The sequence below is a fragment of the Piliocolobus tephrosceles genome, unplaced genomic scaffold (genome assembly GCF_002776525.5).
Source record: "Piliocolobus tephrosceles isolate RC106 unplaced genomic scaffold, ASM277652v3 unscaffolded_5312, whole genome shotgun sequence".
Lineage (NCBI taxonomy): Eukaryota > Metazoa > Chordata > Mammalia > Primates > Cercopithecidae > Piliocolobus > Piliocolobus tephrosceles.
The window spans coordinates 1-6,007 of NW_022332400.1; the positions used below are offsets into that span (position 1 = coordinate 1).

General features: G+C 53.6%; 1 long non-coding RNA gene across 1 annotated transcript; it reads right to left on the reverse strand.

Moving 5' to 3' along the window:
• Positions 1–648: 648 nt before the first annotated feature.
• LOC111532653 lies at positions 649–5,110 on the reverse strand. The gene is made up of 3 exons (XR_002728598.1): positions 4,040–5,110; positions 2,641–2,706; positions 649–1,126 (listed from the first exon to the last, which is right to left on the reverse strand). It is a non-coding gene; the product is annotated as an uncharacterized LOC111532653 (long non-coding RNA).
• Between the last annotated feature and the right edge of the window lie 897 nt (positions 5,111–6,007).

The window sequence follows — 6,007 nt, forward strand, 5'->3', positions numbered from 1 at the left end:
AAAAAAAAAAAAAAAAAAAAAAAAAGAGACCAGCCTAGCCAACATGGAGAAATCTTGACTCTGTATTTTTAATACAAAATTAGCTGGGCGTGGTGGCGCACGCCTATAATCCCAGCTACTTGGGAGGCTGAAGCAGGAGAATTACTTGAACCCGGGAGGTGGAAGTTGCAGTGAGCCAAGATCGCACCATTGCACTCCAGCCTGGGCAACAAGAGTGAAACTCCATCTCAGAAAAAAAAAAAGAAAACATAGACAATATAGACCAACTGACCACATCCCAGAAGGGTTTCCATGTTTTCCACATACACCGTGACTAGCGCTGTGTGGAAATACGCCTCTGCACAAACCCTGAGAAGGAACCTACAGGCACAGCAAGTGATACACGCCCGACGTGTAGGTCATTTAAAAATGCAAAATGCCCTTACAGTGAATATATTTTTACTTTTTTTTTTTTTTTTTTTTTTGAGACAGCCTCACTCTGTCGCCCAGGCTGGAGTGCAGTGGAGCCACCTGGGGCAAGCTCTGCCTCCTGGGCTCAAGAGCTCCTCCCACTTCAGCCTCCAGAAAAGCTCAGACCACAGGAGCACACCACCACACCTGGCTAATTTTTTGGTAGAGGCGAGGTTTCACTATGTTGCCCAGGCTAGTCTCGAACTCCTGGCCTCAAGCGATGCTCCCATCTCAGCTTCACAAAGCATAGTTTTCTAATTTCACACAGTAGAGGCCAAGTTGACACTGGCTGGGAGAAGACATAGGTCTTCGGAAAGTACCAGAACTACTGAATGATACCAGCCCTTCCACAGCCTACAGGACCCCAAACAATTCACACCCGAGAAGCCTCTGAGAGAAGTGGGTGCCCTGCAGTGCCAGCCTGAACAGATAGTGCCCAGGCCGACCACACACAGCCACAGGGCAGGCTGCCCCCTGCAGCAGCGCAGGCCTCAGGACTGAGCGGCCCGTCTATGAACGCACCTGGGCTAGGGGAGTCCGTGCTGAACTCCGGGTGGGGCTCGCCCTGCTGCGCAGTCTTGGTCTGCTCCTCCAGCACCTGGTCTATGACGTCCAGTCCTGAAGCCAGGTCATGGGGGGTCAGGTCAAAGGACGCTGATTCTTCACACATCTTCTCCTGGAGCCCAAGCACACCCGGATCACCACAGAGCAGGATGGGATCGGGAGCCCGAATCACCCGGATCACCACAGAGCGGGACAGGATCGGGAGCCCGAATCACCCGGATCACCACAGAGCGGGATAGGATCGGGAGCCCGAATCACCACAGAGCGGGACAGGATCGGGGGCCCGAATCACACGGATCACGACAGAGCAGGATAGGATCGGGGGCCCAAGCATACCAGGATCACCATAGAGCAGGATAGGATTGGGGGTTCCAGAAAGCAGGAATGGGGTTGGGGTGCAGAAGGCACAGGAGGCTGACAGCCAAGTCCCTAAAGCCACGCCCTGGGGTCTCTAAGGCCAGGCCACAAGTAGGTCCAAACACGACTGTCTGGCCCACACCAATATTTAGAAACAATTATTTCAGGCCAGGTGCGGTGGCTCACACCTGTAATCCCAGCACTTTGGGATGCTGAAGTGGACAGATCACTTGAGCTCAAGAGTTCAAAACCAGCCTGGGCAATGCTGCAAAACCCCATCTCTACAAAAAATACAAAAATTAGCCAGGCGTGGTGGTGTGCACCTGTAGTCCCGGTTACTTGGGAGGCTGAGGTAGGAAGATGGCTTGAGCCCAGGAGGTTGCAGTGGACCAAGATCGCACCACTGAACTCCAGCCTGGACGACAGAATGAGACCCTGTCTCAAAAAACAAACAAACAATTATTTCACTGGAGTTGCCAATTTTTTTTTTTTTTTTTTTTTGAGACAGTCTCACTGTCACCAGGCTAGAGTGCAATAGTGTGATCTTGGCTCACTACAACCTCCACCTCCCGGGTTCGAGCAATTCTCCCACCTCAGCCTCCTGAGTAGCTGGGACTATAGGCGCCCACCACCACGCCCAGCTAATATTTTTGTATTTTTAGTAGAAATGGGGTTTCATTATGTTGGCCAGGATGGTCTTGATCTCTTGACCTCATGATCCGCCCGCCTCGGCCTCCCAAAGTGCTGGCATTATAGGCATGACCTACTGCGCCCAGTCAACATTTTTTTTTTTGGACACAGAATCCCGCTCTGTCACCCAGGCTGGAGTGCAGTGGTGTGATCCTGGCTCACTGCAGCCTCCACCTCCAGGGTTCAAGCGATTCTCCTGCCTCAGCCTCAGGCCATGTGGCCGGAAGAGCAGAGACACCGCAGGCGAGACCACACGTCTGCTGCTGCCCTGGTGACAGAAGCCGAGGGCAGAGGAGACATCCCTGACCCAGGCTGACCCCTAGCTGGCTGGAGGAAAGGGGTCTGGGGAGCGGCCTGTAGGGGCCCTGCACCTGAGGGGCAGGTCCCTGGCCCAGCTGGCCAGTCTCCAGCCCCAGCAGAGGCATCGGATGAGAGTGGGACGGGGTGCAGAAGCTCCTGGGGTGCTCAGTCCTCAGTCCCGGGCGCCGAGGGCTGCAAGGGTTTGGCCAGGGCCCCTCCAGAAAGGTTTGTGCTGCTCTTGAAGAAACAGGAGGCGTTTAGGAGGCAGTGGAGACTCACCACATTGTGAGCTTCGTCAAAGATCACGACTGTCCCCTTCAGGTCAATGCTGTGTGCTCTGCGGCTCTATAGGAGGAAGAGAAGGGACCAGTGCTGGAGCTCACGGGGGGAAGAGAAGGGACCAGTGCCGGAGCTCACAGGGGCAGGAAAGAGGGAAACCAAGGCACGTGCGGCTGGCACCGAACATCGCAAGTGCAGACGACAAACGCCGCAGACACGGAGAGGACGGGCCAGATCTGGATGGCAACCTGGCAACACCGCCCCACCATGAGCAGCAGCTCGCCACGCCGGGAGACGCCACGCACGGCATGGAAAGGCACGTGCCACGCTCAGCGAGACAGATGGCCACGACGTCCTGGGAGCCCCCGGCCACTGCAGTCAGCCAGCCACAGACAACAGGAGCTAGGAAGACCCAGACCCAGCAGTTCTCTGCCCTGGCCCCACTTAGGGAGACTTACAAACCCAACTCCAGGCCGGGTGTGGTGGCTCCCACCTGTCATCCCAGCACTGTGGGAGGCCGAGGTGGGCGGATCACGAGGTCAGGAGTTCGAGGCCAGCCTGACCAACATGGTGAAACCCCATCTCTACTAAAAACACAAAAATTAGCCAGGCGTGGTGGTGTGCGCCTGTAACCCCAGCTACTCAGAAGGCTGAGGCAGGAGAATCGCTTTAATCTGGGAGGCAGAGGTTTCAGTGAGCTGAGATTGCACCACTGCACTCCAGCCTAGGCGACAGAGTGAGACTCCATCTCAAAAAAAAAAAAACATCCAACTCCCAGGTCCCACCCACAGAGTGTCATGGGAGCAAGCTGGGGTGGGGTCCAGCTTTGGTACTTTTAAATTTTCACACATTAAGATGCCCATTTTAAGTGTACTGAGTTCTGGCAGTTAAGTGCACCATATAACCACCAGCCCCACCTCTGCCTTTTCTATTAATACAGCGTCATATAAATGGAATAAAACAGTAGGTCCAGCCAGGTGGCTCACACCTGTAATCCTAGCACTTTGGGAGGCCAAGGTGAGCGGATCACAAGGTCAGGAGTTTGAGACCAGCCTGGCCAACATGGCGAAATGCCGTCTCTACTAAAAATACAAAAATTAGCCGGGTGTGGTGGCGGGTGCCTATGGTCCCAGCTACTCGGAAGGCTGAGGCAGGAGAACTGCTTGAACCCGAGAGGCGGAGGCTGCAGTGAGCCAAGACCACACCACTGCACTCTAGCCTGCACCACAGAGCAAGACTGTCTCAAAACAAAAATCAAAAAACAAAAAACAGTAGGTCCTCCTCAGTTGGCCTCTCTGGGTGAGCACATCTGAGACTCATTGGCTCCCTGCTGCTGTGTGACCACAGCCCATGCCCACGGCTGCTGCTGGGGTTTGCGAACCACGGTTTGTCCACTCACCAGTGGATGGACTCACGTGGGCTGCTTCCCAGTTCTGGCAACTGTAAACAAAGCTCTGGTAAACTTGCACATTGAAGTCTTTTTTTTCCTTTTTTCTTTTTTTTTGAGATGGGGTCTCCCTGTGTTGCCCAGGCTGGTCTCAAACTCCTGGGCATAAGCGATCCCTGAGCCTTGGCCCCTAAAGTTCTTGGATTACAGGTGTGAGCCACTGAGCCTGGTCACACACAAGTCTTTGAACACATCTTCCCTTCTCCTGGTTCGGCTGTTCGCCACACGTGTTTGTGCAGCGGCTACACAGCTTCACAGCTCCGCAGCAATGGATGAGATCCAGCTGTTCCACCACCTCGTGCCACACTCAGGCTGCTGAATTTCAGCCAGGCCAGTGGGACTGCAGTGCCAGCTCCCCGTGGCTTTAATCTGCCTTCTCCTGTGACTGGAGATGCTGGGCGTCTTTCCATGTGCTCAACTGGCCATTCCATCCATCTTGATGACACGTCTTTGCAGATCCTTTCCCACTGGTTAACTGGGTTTTTTGCTTAGTTATGAGAGAATTTTACATACTCTGGTCAAAGGTCCTTTAAAATCAGAGGAGGACTGAAAAATGCTTTTTAAGTCCTCTGAAAAACAGAGCATTTTTCCCTTTCTATAACCGCTCTTTAATTTTCTCAAGTCTTCTAAAGGGTTGAAGCTTTAAATTTTGGTGAAATCCAAATTTCAATGGTTTTCTTCATGGCTGATGCCTTGTGTATCCACACTAAGAACTCTTTGCCTACCCCTCCCCCATGTTTCTTTCCGTAACTTTTAGTTTAGCTTTTACATTTAGGTTTATATAGAGCAAAGCAAGAGTTAAGATTCACTGTTTTCCAAATAGATATCCAGCTGTTCTTAGCACCATTTTTTCAGAAAACCAAAAATCAACCTTCATTTCCTCTCTCAATTACATTGGCACGTTTGTCAAAAAACAGTCACCACGGGCCGGGCATGGTGGCGCACGTCTGTAACCCCAGCTACTCGGGAGGCTGATGCGGGATAATCGCTTGAACCCAGGAGGCGGGGGCTGCAGTGAGCCGAGATGGTACCACTGCACTCCAACCGGGGTGACAGAGCGAGATTCCAACTGAAAAAAAAACAATGACCGCAAGCGTGTGGGTCAGCTGGAGCTTGCTGCCTTCTCCATGGCCTGCAGGCCTGTGCCTGAGCTGAGCCGTCTCCACCTCCACTCCTGCAGCTTTAGAGTCTTGAAACCAGTGAGGCGAGTCCGCCAGCTCTGTTCTTCACAGTCATCGTGCCGTTTTAGATATTCTGCGTTTCCGTGGAAGTGCTGGACTCAGCTCACCAGCTGTGACAGACTGTCCCAGGGAAGGGCCTGGTTGGGTCAGAAGCTCTCCAGGTGGTTCCCAGGGGCAGCCATGGCTCAAAGCACCGAGTCACCCACAACCACGGCAAACCTCACCAGCTCTCCGTGGGGTTCTGCAATTGCTGCCCAGGAGTCGGCCCCCCAGCCTCCTCCCTTGCTCTGCTGCACCTGCTAGGGCTCCCCTCAGACCCATCAGTGTTTCCCATCTCCTGCCGACATCGCACTTGGGCCCTGCCCACTTGGCTCTGTCTCCACCTCCTTGCTCTGCTCTACTTCTCTTCAATCTCGTTGGCTCACGGGCTTACTCTTCTGCTGTCTACCTGTCCCCACCACTAGAATCAAAGCTCCACGTGAATGAAGCCAGTCTTGCTATGCCTGGAATAACCTCCAGCACGATGGGCTCTTGATAAATATACACCCTGAGAATGAGCGAACCAACGAAGGGATCTGGAAGTGTCACCACGTCATCGCCACGTGAACACAAGTCACTGACCCGCAGCGTGATCCCACCTGCACTAAATAAAAAGTGTGGGGCACAAAAGCATGTGGGTGAGTACAGGCTACGAGAAGGGGAGTGAGTGTGGGGCTGGTGGGGGGGAGTGAGTGTGGGG